The 13,692-nt window shown below is 42.0% G+C and overlaps 1 long non-coding RNA gene across 1 annotated transcript; it reads left to right on the top strand.

Moving 5' to 3' along the window:
- The first annotated feature begins 5,315 nt into the window (after positions 1–5,315).
- LOC134298308 (uncharacterized) lies at positions 5,316–13,143 on the top strand. The gene is made up of 2 exons (XR_010005321.1): positions 5,316–6,451; positions 11,986–13,143. It is a non-coding gene; the product is annotated as an uncharacterized LOC134298308 (long non-coding RNA).
- Positions 13,144–13,692: the final 549 nt, after the last annotated feature.

Raw genomic sequence — 13,692 nt, 5'->3', positions numbered from 1 at the left:
CCAGTTTTGGACTTTTTTGGGTCCGGACGTGGTTGGAGATGTAAGGTTTCATTGTAGGAACCTAGCGGCTCCGTTGGCAAGTTTCATGGTTCTGGGATGGGTGGTTTTGTTGTTTAGTCCTAGGCTGCGATTCCATTACCTTTTTATATACAGTAGAGTCTCACTTATCCAAGCCTCGCTTATCCAAGCTTCTGGATTATCCAAGCCATTTTTGTAGTCAATGTTTTCAATATATCATGATATTTTGGTGCTAAATTCGTAAATACAGTAATTACTACATAGCATTACTGCGTATTGAACTACTTTTTCTATCAAATTTGTTGTATAACATGATGTTTTGGTGCTTAATTTGTAAGATCATAACCTAATTTGATGTTTAATAGGCTTTTCCTTAAACCCTCCTTATTATCCAAGATATTCGCTTATCCAAGCTTCTGCCGGCCCGTTTAGCTTGGATAAGTGAGACTCTACTGTATATAGATTACTAGTTGTGCCCTGCCACGCGTTGCTGTGGCCAATTGGAATTGCACTGAATAACCTCACTGCTTCTAAGCCTGGGCGCTTTATATAGGGGCCTCCTTGCTTGGGCTGAGTGAATGGGACGGAGTGGCCTGATGGCTTCCAAACCTGTGGGTTTTTTTATCTAGGGGAAATCTTGGTTGGGCAGCTTGAAGAGGAGTGAATAGTCTTGCTGCTTGGAAGCCTGGGTGCTTTCTACCTTGTGGAATTGTTGGTTGGCCAGGTTGAATAGCAATGAATAGTCTGAGTGGAGCAAGTATGTTGTAATTAGTTACCTTGATTAGTATTGAATGGCCTTGCAGCTTCGAGGCCTGGCTGTTTCCTAGTTGAAGAAATCCTTTGTTGGGAGGTGTTAGCTGGGTCTGATTGTTTCCTATTTGGAATTCCTCTGTCTGGAATTCCTCTGCCTTCTGAGTGTTGTTTTGTATTTAGTGTCCTGCTTTTAGAGATTATATTGTTCTATTTTCTTATTAGACCACAGTAATTATTACATATTATATAAAGTAATGTTATGTAATAATTACTGTATTTATGAATTTTGCCCCAAAACATTGCAAGATTTACTACAAAAACATTTGACTACTAAAAGGTAGACTGCCTTGGGTAATAGAGAACATTGGATAAGTGAAGCTTTGATAAGTGAGACTCTGCTGTATTGTCTGTTTGGAGGGCAAGTGTGAATGTTGGCATTGGCGAGGTTGATTAGTACTGAATGGCTTCGCAGCTTCAGTGCCTGGCTGTTTGTTGCCTGAGAAGCTGTTTATTATTCTTGTTGTGGTTGCTATTGTTATTATTATAATTGAGGGGTAAATTGAGGGAAAGAGGAGGAGAAAATGTAAGTAATTGAGGGAGAATTCCTCCCTCCCCCTCCTCCTCCTTCTGCCCCCCCCCCCCCCGTATCTCCGTGGCATCGGTGTGTGTCTGTTTGACGGTGCGACGTGGGCCAGGCCCCTCCCTTCTTCCCTCCTCACTCTTCTTTCCCTCACATCAATGAGGAGGAGGAGGAGGAGGAGAGGAGGCGGAGGAGGCCCCGGAGGAGATTGACTGGGGAGGAGGCCTGCCTGACGGGCCTTCTCCTCACTGCCTCCCCCAGCCCCGCTCCCGGCCAGGCCTCAGCGGAGGGTAGGCCTTGCCGCTGCCTCCTCCCCAGCGCTATCCCCGATCCTGCTGCTGGGCTGTCACCGTTGACTGGCCCAAGGCCCGCACCTCCCTGCAGGCTGTCAAGAGGAGCCTCATGGCGGTGGCAGCGGCGGGAAAAGGGGAGTGCGAGGGAGCGACCGTTGAGGGGAGAGGTTGGGGAGTGTGTTGGGCATTCGCCGATTCATGTGTGGCACATGCGCAAAGTGTTCTTTTCTGTTTTTTGGGTTTTGTGGCTCCGGGTTTGTGTCCAGATGTTTATTTTTTTTTGTATGAACCTAGCGACAAGGCTGCTGGATTGGGATTTTTGGGAGTTGTAAGCCAAAAACATCTGGGGACCCCAGGTTGGGAACCACTGGTCTACAGTAATACCTAGACCTGGTTTGCCACAACTCTGACATGGAAGCCACTGGCCAGCAATGTCAGTATCTGCTAAACTATAAAGAACCATTCCATTTTCTTGGCTAACCATTGACAAGCAACTCCAAAGCCATTTCACTTCTTCGTTCCAATGACTTTTTACTCTTAAACCAGAATTGTATTTCCCTTTGAACAGAGTACTGTCCTTGGCGAAGAAGAACATGTGGCCACTCTGGAAACATCATATGAATATGTAGCATCTTTCTTTTCATCTCAACATCTAATCTTCCTCCTCTGTTTTATTGATTTACCTGAGATGTCCCATGACTGAGACATGACTGTTAAAATTTCAGTTTTCACTCCTATACATTTTTAGAAAGTCGCTGAGTATGTCATAAAGGAAAACAATTCATAGAGGCAGGACTAATGTCAAGTGTTAAAATAATTCTGCCCTGAATAAAGAGCCACAATTCATTGGGGTGATAGAGAAAAGGGTTTCCCAAATCTGGTCCTCCTTTTTGTTATTGTAACCTACTTGTTCACCCACATCTCATTATGTTTCCAAAGGAATGTGCAAGCAAGCTAACACAACCCAGCAACTAAGCAAAATTTTAACAAAATGCTTTTTTGGACAAGAGTTCTCAGAATTCTGGTCTCTGTCACCCATGGTCATGCTGACTGAAGGAATATAGGAATTGTTGTATTAAAGCAGTGAGTGGTAGTGTAGTTTGAGTGTTGGACTAGAATTCTGGAAGACCAGAGTTTTGATTTCTTTTCAGCCATGGAACCCCAGCGGTGACATTGGAGCCAGACTCTTTCAGCCTCAAAGAAAAATAATGGAAAGCCCCCTTAGAACAAATCTTGTCAAGAAAACCCCATAATAAGTTTGATTTAAGGTCACCATATGTTGGAAAGACATGAAGGCACACAAGAGTTTTAAAATGTAGCCTAAAACCCTGAATTCTGAGGCAGCCTTGCTGACTGAGAGATGTGTGTGTTCAAAAACCTGCACAGTTTTTTTTAGTGAGACATGGATTTAAGCTGAAATGTTTTTCACATACTAACTAGCAATAGGTGAATTTTAGTGAATCTACAACTCTGTAGCTGAAGAGAGATTACAGATTGGCACGAATCCTAGGGGAGAGATGTGTGTCATTATAAAAACCAGGGGAATCAAGCCAAAATCCTATTGAAAAGGTACATTGCTATCAGTAGAGAGAATGTGTAGTACGTACTATTTTAAGGTGCAGTGCAGTAAATCAGAATATTAAAATGAAGGCCTTTATGAAAGTGAATTTAGAACAGAAACGACCCTGTCATTACAGATGATATGTGACAGTTGGGTGAGGATTGTTGTTGTCAGTGTTGGCTTTCTAAACAATAAAGACGAACAGCACTATAATGTGTTCACTGATGTGTGTTACTTAGAGTGATGTCAAGATCAGAAGGAAAATTTCCTAAACTTTTGCTTTTATTAAAAGATTATTCCTTTTGTGCCACCTCCTACAGATATTCAATGAATACTTAAAACCACACAGTGTTTTTCAGAAAGTATTGTTTCACTGTGTCTTCCATACACAACCCAGTACACAGAATAACTACAAGGACTGGGGGGGGGGGGGAAGGGGGGGGGAAGGAGTTAATTATACCTGAACAACTCCGAAGTGTCTAACTGCAGTGAAATCTGCAGTGTGTGGGTGTATCCACTTTGATAAAAACTCGAGATTTGACTTATTCCTTTTGTATGGTGATAAAATAGACAAAAAGGGCCATTTACCAAACCCTTAAAAACATCAGGTAGCAGTTTGTACAAAAGGAATAGTTTCATGCTGTCTCACTGAAGGATGGTTTGAGGTTGCTGTTTTTTTTTGCAATTACAATTTTGTGATTTTTTTTTCAAACTCAGTTTGTATGAAACTAGGCTTCAAAGAGATGGATTCAAAGCCATTTTGGAAGATGTGGAAGGCAAAGAAGTTTGACAAACTGATCTCCATTGCTATGACTGGATCTACTCTTCCATTCTAAATACACTATATATGCTCATGTATATCTTCTCATGAGGTAAGAGCAGGTTTGGGGACAAAATTATGGATTTTGAGATGGTCCCTGAATAAGTCAAGGGTCATACCACAGAGAGGGGAAAGCACCAGTGCTGCCTCAGGAGGGCAGCTCTAGCCACCATTGTTATTTATCTGCCTAGATCCGTGGTTCTCAACTTGGGGTCCCCAGATGTTTTTGGCCTACGACTCCCAGAAATCCCAGCCAGTTTACCAGCTATTAGAATTTCTGGGAGTTGAAGGCCAGAAACATCTGGGGATGCCAGGTTGAGAACCACTGGCCTAGACATTCAAAAAGGCCAGTATCAGTACTATGGTGAAAAGTGCATCTTTTTAGGTCCTCCTTGGATGGACTAAGCTCTTGCCAGAAGAAGATGGTTCCCTTTGTGGTAAGAGTTAAGGTATATTATCAAGGTACTTGCAGATTGTCTCTCTCAGTACAAACCTTCCTAGGCCCTGAGATCCTCAGTACAGGTACTTCTCTAGGTCCCAACTCCATCACAAGCATAGTCAGTGGGAACCCAAGAGAAGGCCTTCTTGGTGGCTGCCCCTCGACTCTGGATCTCCCAGAATGGCCCCTCCTTACGGTCCTTCCAGTAAGATGTAAAAACCTTTATTTTCAGGCAGTCTTTTAAAGATTAACATTTTTCAGACCAAGCCAGGGCATGTTGTGTGGTGTATTATGTATTTTAAATACGTTTTAATTATTTTAACTACTTATTTTTAAATAGCACCTGATTTAATTTTGTCTTAATGTTTATGGTCTTTAGGTGTTATTTTGTATATTGTATAGGTATGCACGATTCTGTTTCGCAATACAGGATTTGGAGAAATTTGGTGATCCAGCAGCTGGACAGCCAAAGGCTCAGCTGGAATGGACCACATGGCACTGGATCTTTTGGCTACATTCAGGAGATTTGGCTGCTCCATGATTGACAAGGGATTTTTTTCCCTATTAGCCTTGCCAGAGTCAATCAAAAGAAGAAAGCAGATCACATATATTTTCGCAAAACTGGTCTATATATACTAGGGTAAGCTCCTCCATTTTTCTGTGGCATCCTAGCATTTGAGAGAAGAGAGAGATTATGTTCTGTTACTGTGGAGAAATTCCAGGGGATACTTGTTTTGGTTTCATTCTTTTTTTCTCTCTTTTTTAAAACATTTTATTTGTAGAAACTTTTAAAAATTACCTAAAAATCAGTACATGACTCAAAAGTTCTGAAACTTTGGGGATTTAAATCATAAATGTGCCCTCCAAGTGTGGCCATTTTCATCCCAATAGCCATAAAATTTCATATGGAGGAGCTTCGCAAGTTCCCCCAATTGTTGCCAAAGGGCTGGATCTTCCCGGAATGTAAACAGAACTTCCAACTGCTGGATCACAGAATGGTATTTCCCCCCTTCCAATTTCAAGAATTTCCCGGTGAATGGAACAGGAAACAGCCAAAAACGGGACCAAAAATTGCAAAATATTGGAGGTGTTGAGACACCAAAAATTGCAAATTTTTGGTGTCTCAACACCTCCAATATTATATTGTTTTAGCACAGTTTGCCACTTTGAGTTGAGAATTTCCAGACTTATACATGAGTACATAGCGTGAATAGTTAACATTATTTGATATAATGTATTTCAAGCATTTTGTGCATACTGTGAGTGTACTTTTTATGGTAACTCTGTTATCAGCAGCCAGATTGCTGTTCCATATTGTAATGAAGTGGCAAGGGAGAGAAGTGTGTCATTGCTGATGTGAGATTAGGACTGGACCCACCTTTAGGTAGAGTAGTATAATGACTTCATATGATTACAATTCAGCTATTATTTCCAAGCCAGCCCCTTCTGTTATAGGAGACAATTGTGAATGTGATAGGGATGGAAAAAACTGTTCATTGTTATTCATTCCTGGGTTAAGAAACAGTTGGGGAAGCAATTCACCCATCTCTTTATTTATAGGCTAGTTTTCTCCAAAACTTAGATTCAGGGTGGCTTACAAAAGACAGAAAAAAACCAAAAAAAAAACATATCTAGTTAAACATACAGAATTTAGATTAACACCATTTTAAATAATAACAGAAGTAAAATAATTTAAAAACCTACTTTAAAATTATGATTATATTCAGTGCTCTGCCATAAAAAATCCTTTCTCGTTAAAGGTTGACTGAAAGAAAAGAAACAAAGTAGGAGCCACCTGAACTTCCCTGAGCAAGGAGATTCAAAGTATGGGAGCAACCACCAAGCAAGCCTTCTCCTGCATTACCATCAAACATGCTTGTAAAGGCAGTGGGACAAAGAAAATTGCCTTCCCTGCTGATGTTAAATCTTGAGAGGTTCATATGAAAAGATATAGTATTTCAAACACATCAGGAAGAATAATAAACAAGTGAGTATCCTGTGGAATTTTCGCTCAGTATTCAAACCTCGATAAAATACGGAAAAGCAGAGACATCACACTGGCAATGAAGGTCCGCATAGTGAAAACAATGGTATTCCCCATAGTAACCTATGGCGGCAAGAGCTGGACCATGGAAGATAGATGCTTTTGAACTCTGGTGCTGGAGGAAAATCCTGAGAGTGCCTTGGACCGCAAGAAGATCCAACCAGTCCATCCTCCAGGAAATAATGTCCAACTACTCACTGGAGGGAAGGATACTAGAGACAAAGATAGAGTATTTTGACCACATCATGAGGAGACAGGAAAGCTTGGAGAAGATCATGATGCTGGGGAAATTGGAAGGAAAAAGGAAGAGAGGCCGACCAAGGGCGAGATGGATGGACGGTATCCTTGAAGTGACTGGCTTGACCTTGAAGGAGCTGGGGGCAGCGACGGCCGACAGGGAGCTCTGGCGTGGACTGGTCCATGCGGTCATGAAGAGTCGGAAACGACTGAACGAGTAAAGAAGAAGAAGAATTCAAACTTCCTAGAGTTGTGGAATAATTGTTCTACATAGAAGAATGAGAGACATTTTTATGCATGCGTGTGTGCGTGCACACACACACATATTTTCTGCACAGAAAAAACCTTTGCATGGTTTTTTCCTGCACAAAAAAACAAGTACCTCTGTGTAAATGCCCACATTTTTCTTTGTAGAATAATTCCCACCCAGCACTTTTGGAAATTTTGATACAGGAAGAGTACTCTGGAGAATGTTATATTTTTTCCACCACAGAGAAAACTCTCATAATTATTTCCCCTCAGGATATACTGTATGTCCCTGTTATATGGTGCACCCTATTCCAGGTCTCCTAAACTAGAAAATGCTACTGGAGGATCCAGCAATGAGGAAATAGGAAACAAGGAAGGGCCTCATCTTATTCTTTGCCTCAGGTGAATCCGGTATCAGATCTTGGTGAATTGGATCTCGTTACAGATCTATTTGAGAAACCAAAATTTGTTTTCATGCTTATTGGTCTACATAGGAAGATAATGATCCAGCAGAAATAGAAAGTGGCCAGAAAAGTTCTGTTATTGTCTGATTCAAAGTTGGCTATTTCCAGTATCAAGGTACCACCAAGTCTCTGCTTGTCAAAAGGGTACTTGCATTCACTACACAGTTGTTATGAATTCCTCTGATTTACTCTGTAAGGATTAGTCAGCTAGCTTGGCATCAGCCACAGATCTCAAAACACTGAATGAAGTTACAGGGAATGTCTGTGCTTCACCATGCCTCAAGGCAGAGAAACAAATCTCAGGGTGAGCATTGCTAAAAGAAGAGAAATTATGTACATTGGCTTTAAAATTTAGTACTTCATTTAGTACTGCATCTGTTAAAAGAGTACTAGGTACAATACTGCACTAAATCATTTCTAATCATGCTTAATTATTTTCAGGTGACAATACCTAGAAAATGACAATATATCTCAAGCACAATTTTTTTCTAGCCTGTGGTATGACATGCCCTCTCTACCACCTCTGTAATGTTTAGTCACCAGTGAAAAAAATTCACATCATCTGGGGTTGTTGTATGTCTTTCGGGCTGTGTGGCCATGTTCCAGAAGTATTATCTCCTGACATTTCGCCCACATCTATGACAGGCATCCTCAGAGGTTGTGAGGTATGGATAAACTAGGCAAGGAAAGGAAAAATATATATATCTGTGGAGAGTCCAGGGTATGGCAAGAGTCCTTTGTCACTGGGAAGCCAGCATTAATGTTTCAGTTAATCACCCTAATTAGCATTGGAAAGGTTTTGTCTCTTGCCTGGGGGACATCCTTTGTTCAGTCATTAGCCGTCCTTGGGGCTCCTCTGCCCTCAGTGTGTTGGTTCCCATCTACTGTTTTTATTTTAGAGTTTTTTAATACTGGTAGCCAGGTTTTGTTCATTTTCATGGTTTCCTCCTTTCTGTTGAAGTTGTCCACATGCTTGTGGATTTCAATGGCTTCTCTGTGTAGTCTGACATGATAGTTGTTGGAGTGGTCCAACATTTCTGTGTTCTCAAATAATATGCTGTGTCCAGGCTGGTTCATCAAGTGCTCTGCTATGGCTGATTTCTCTGGTTGAATTAGTCTGCAGTGCCTTTCATGTTCTTTGACTCTTGTTTGGGCGCTGCGTTTGGTGGTCCCTATGTAGACTTGTCCACAGCTGCATGGTATCGGGTAGACTCCTGCAGAGGAGAGAGGATCCCTCTTGTCTTTTGCTGACCGTTGGATTTTATTTGTGAGTCTGTAGATAGTTTGTAGGTTGTGTTTCTTCATCAGTTTGCCTATGCGGTCAGTGGTTCCCTTGATGTATGGTAAGAACACCTTTCCTCTGGGTGGATCTTTGTCTTGACTCTCATGGCTTGTTCTTGGCCTTGCAGCTCTTCTGATGTCTGTGGTGGAGTATCCATTGGCCTGTAGAGCCCAGTTTAGGTGGTTTAGTTCACCTTGGAGGAAGGGAGGTTTGCAGATTCTTTGTGCACGTTCTGTCAGGGCTTTGATTGTGCTCCTTTTTTGACTTGGGTGATGGTTGGAGTTTTTATGAAGGTATCTATCTGTGTGTGTAGGTTTTCTGTAAACTGTGTGGCCCAATTGTTGATTGGGTTTTCTCAGTAAAAACATCAGAAAAAAGATTTTGGAAGCTGTATCTCAACAGGACCTTGATGGGAACTTGGCTTTCTCGCATAGAAAAGTGTGAAGTTGAAGAAGAAGTGTTCTCGGCCAGTAGTTTCTGGCACAGGCTGCGTGCCAACCATGTCAGTTTCCAACATCACAGATTTCACTCTTCCTTTATCTCAATGCAAAAAAAAATCCCACCAATGATGTGAGTGAGTTTTTCCACTTACTGCATTAAAGCTGTACTCTTGCAGGGTTTTTCTTACCGCCTGCATAACAATGAACAATGTGAAGTGTTTACTGTTTCCTTATCAAAACTCTTCCATAACAGGTGTGGATTGGATACGTTTCTTGGGTAAGGGACAGGTTGGCACACTGCTCTCCAGATGTAGGATGTCCATAAGAGATCTTGGGAATGGAGCAGGATGGATCTAAATGTCAGATCCAAACTTAATCTAGCCCATGTTATCCAGCATACAAGAAAGTATGGAGAGCTTGCTGCTGAATGCCTGAAATATCTATCTTATCAATATATATAGTGCCATTACTGTATTTGATGCTTTACAAGAATATGTATGATAGCAACAATGACAAAACAGTACTCTGTCATCACGGATGACACATGAGGAAAGGGAATGGCAATGAGATGGCATTTTAAATCCAGTAGAAGCTGCCTCTTCTTCTCTCTCTGAGGCTAGGACAGAGGTGGTTGGGATGGATGCCGGGGTCATTTGAGAAAGGCATTGTTTGCCTGTGTTCCAAGTTTAGTCTAGATCCATAGTTAGCTGAGTTCAGTGGATGTGGGTGAACTACAACTCCCATATGCAAGTCCCATTGTCCATGGGCTGTCCCCCTCCAAACAGTGCCAGGGTGTAGAGTGGGTCATATGGGCTCTATGTGACAAGTTTGGTCTTGATTAAGTATTGGTTGGGATTGTAATGGTCTCGAGAAGTGAATGAAGATACTCCCATCATTTGTGGTCCAAATTCTTCCAAACCACACCAGGATGTGTAGTGGGTCATGGGGGCTCTATGTGCCAAGTTTGGTACTGATTTATTATTTGTGGAAGTTGCTGTTTTCTGGGGAAGTAAGTGAAGGTATTGAAAGTCCCATCACCCATGGTACATCCTCCTCCAAACCACACCATGGTGTAGAGTGGTTCATGGGGGCTCTATGTGCCAAGTTTGGTCTTGATCAGTCATTTGTGGTCGTTGCAGTGGTCTGAGGAAGTGAGTGAAGGTATTGCAAGTCCCATAATCCTTGATCTGTCCTTCCCCCAACTGCACCAAAATGTGAAGTGGGTCATGGGGGATATGCGTGCCAAGTTAGGTCCTAATCTGCCATTGGTTAGAGTAACAGTGTTCTGTGGGAGATGAAGTTTTTGAAATTACTGCAAATTTATTTATTTATTTATTTATTTATTTACAGTATTTATATTCCGCCCTTCTCACCCCAAAGGGGACTCAGGGCGGATTACAATGAACACATATATGGCAAGCATTCAATGCCAACAGACAAACAACATTCAGTTTTAGACAGACACAGAGGCATTTTTAACATCTTTCCAGCTTCACGATTCTGGCCACAGGGGGAGCTGTTGCTTCACCGTCCATTGGTGGCTGTTTTTCCTCTTCTTTTCCTCGTGAGCAGTTTTATGGTGTTGTAGATTAGTTAAATTAGCCTCCCGCATAAAGCGTCCCTAAATTTTCCCTACTTGACAGATGCAACTGTCTTTCGGGGCTGCTAGGTCAACAGCAAGCCGGGGCTATTTTTTTTTTATGGTCGGAGGCTTAACCCGACCCGGGCTTCGAACTCATGACCTCTCGGTCAGTAGTGATTTATAGCAGCTGGTTACTAGCCAGCTGCGCCACAGCCCGGCCCCATAATTCCCATAATCCTTGGTCCATCCTCTCCCAAAGTGCTGCAGTGTGTAAATTGTGACATTTGGAATATGTGTGCCAAATTTGGTTCAGTTGTTTCATTCCTGGCAGTTGCAGTGGTCTCAGGAAGTGAGTGATAGTACTGCAAACCCCATCTTCCGTGGTCCATCTTCCCTCAAACAGCACCAGGATGTAAAAGAGGTCATGGGGGGTTCTGTGTGCCAAGTTTGGTCCAGTTTTGTGACTGGTGGGCGTCGCAGTGGTCTGTGGGAGCCGAAGCAATTGAAAGTACTGCAAATCCCATCATCTGTGGCCCATCGTCCCCCAAAGGGCACCAGGACGAAAAGTACATCATGGGGGTGAAGTGTGCCAAGTTTGGGCCAGGTCGTCATTCCTGGCAGTCACAGTGGCCTGTGGAAGTGGCGGCCAATCAGAAAGCTGCCACATACACACATGCAAACATTCACTTTTATTATATACATAGATAGATAGATAGATGTTTAGTTTAATGCTGCTGGTAGAAGGTGGTACAGCAGGTTTGAAAAATTAATTCCAACAGAGGCTTGAAAAAGTGGTACCATTGCAATACAGTAGAGTCTCACTTAGCCAACACTCGCTTATCCAATGTTCTGGATTATCCAACGCATTTTTGGAGTCAATGTTTTCAATATATCGTGATATTTTGGTGCTAAATTCATAAATACAGTAGTTACTATGTAGCATTACTGCGTATTGAACTACTTTTTCTGCCAAATTTGTTGTCTAACATGATGTTTTGGTGCTTCATTTGTAAAATCATAACCTAATTTGATGTTTAATAGGCTTTTCCTTAATGCCTCCTTATTATCCAACATATTCGCTTATCCAACATTCTGCCGGCCCATTTATGTTGGATAAGTGAGACTCTACTGTAGTTGGTGCCATTAGCATTTCTTTTTTAAAAATCCATCTCAACATAGCACCACATTTTCTTTTCTCATCTTTCAACTTTCTTTTTCTCCAGGTGAAGCTCTTGTGTTCCAGCTCCTTTTCCATGGTTCAGCTGGAAGCTTTAACAAACAGCAAAGTGTGATACTGTCTTCAGTGCTATGGGTTGCCAGGCAATCAGGGCAGAAATAATTAACACATGAAAGTGGTCTCCCAGTATCCTGCTGAATGCATTTGGAAAGAGTTCAAATGGAAAAAAAGATTTCTTAGCTTTACCACTTTCTGGCCTGCACACATGTGCACGATCATTTGGAAAGGCAGCTGCCAAGCTTCCATTTTGAACAGCTTCGCTGTGCTAACTGGAGAGCTTGCATTATGAATTCCAAGTCAATCCCTAGTTAACAGAGGAAATGTTTACTGCATTACCTACATTGTCTTTTTTTTTTTTTTGCCCAGAAGCCATGGTATCGTCCACTGCTCTAATTATCCAGAAGCAATCTTTCAAACGGAAAGACAATGCCTAAGTGATTATACATATTTAAAATAGCATAAAGGCAACCTTAATGTTAGTTCAATATTATTATTTTATTTTATTTTATTTTATGCAAATAGATTAGAAACATTATTTCTGGAGTACAGCTTCCAGAATCCCCCAGACAGTATGAGTATAAGCCATGATAATGGGGGATTCTGAGCATTGTAGTCTGAAAATTACTGATCAGAATTCAGTAATGGATTTACATTTTTATAAGTGGGCTTGCATTTGCACAACATGCATTTGAGCAGTTTCACAAAGTCAGTATGCAGCAAGAGGTTGCTATGATATAACTTTGTAGGCAAGCCGATAAAGTGACATGTGAAAATTGAGTTCAATGAACTTCAGGGTACTGTTGCTGGTGCCCTGATAAAAATATTTACAATTTGTTAGAAGGACTGGTTGCCAGAGAAGAATGACCAAAACAATCAAAGGACTGGAAGGTGTGCCCAATGATGAGTGGCTTTGGAAGCTGTGTATGTGTGGTCGAACCAGGCTGGCCATGTGCATTTAATCTAATTTGACCTGCAGCAGAGAGTTCCACCGATTGGCAGGAACCATGCTGGAACCAATCTGGCAATGAAATATGTGTGTGTGTTCCAGCAGCAGCTTAAGATACGTCTCTTGCCTCCTTCCTATTCCCCTTCCTTTCCCTAACCATGTAACTAATCCCTAATAAAAAGTATCCTTTCGTTCTAATTTCTCCTCTTGGTGGTTATTATGTATTTTTCTCCTGGCTACAGTATGAAACCCTCTCCCTTTCTCCAAACTGGCCTTTTCCCTCGTTCCAAGCCAGCTGGAAAAGCCCAGTTGCCGGAGAGAGGCTTTTCCCTTTAAAAAACGCAGACTAACCCCCCCCCCCAACCTCCATTTCTGGTCATATCTCCCTCATTTCAACTCTAAGCATGACTGTTTTCCTAACTAATAACTTTTAAAGCCTCCCCACCATGAGGAGACCATCCGTTCTCAAAATGATAAAGTTTAAAGAAGTGAATCAGCTGATTGTCAAAATGAAGCCTCTCGAGCTGTGGCATGGATTTCCCTGTGGAATTGGGTCATCAGAGGTTCGGACTGCGTGCTGGGTGCGGAGAGGGTCACCTAAGACTCTCTGATGGCCATCTGTGAGCTGCCCTCACCATCGGAGACCCTCCCCCGCTGCCCTTTGGCCCAGCATGGTCATCTCGTATGCATTGCCACAGATTCCTTCCCCATTTCTGAACTTTTATTTCTTTATGAACCCCATGTATT

Source organism: Anolis carolinensis, chromosome 4 (genome assembly GCF_035594765.1).
Source record: "Anolis carolinensis isolate JA03-04 chromosome 4, rAnoCar3.1.pri, whole genome shotgun sequence".
Classification (NCBI taxonomy): Eukaryota; Metazoa; Chordata; class Lepidosauria; order Squamata; family Dactyloidae; genus Anolis; species Anolis carolinensis.
The sequence above is the reverse complement of the archived record's forward strand: the minus strand, read 5'-3'. Positions and strand labels throughout refer to the sequence as shown.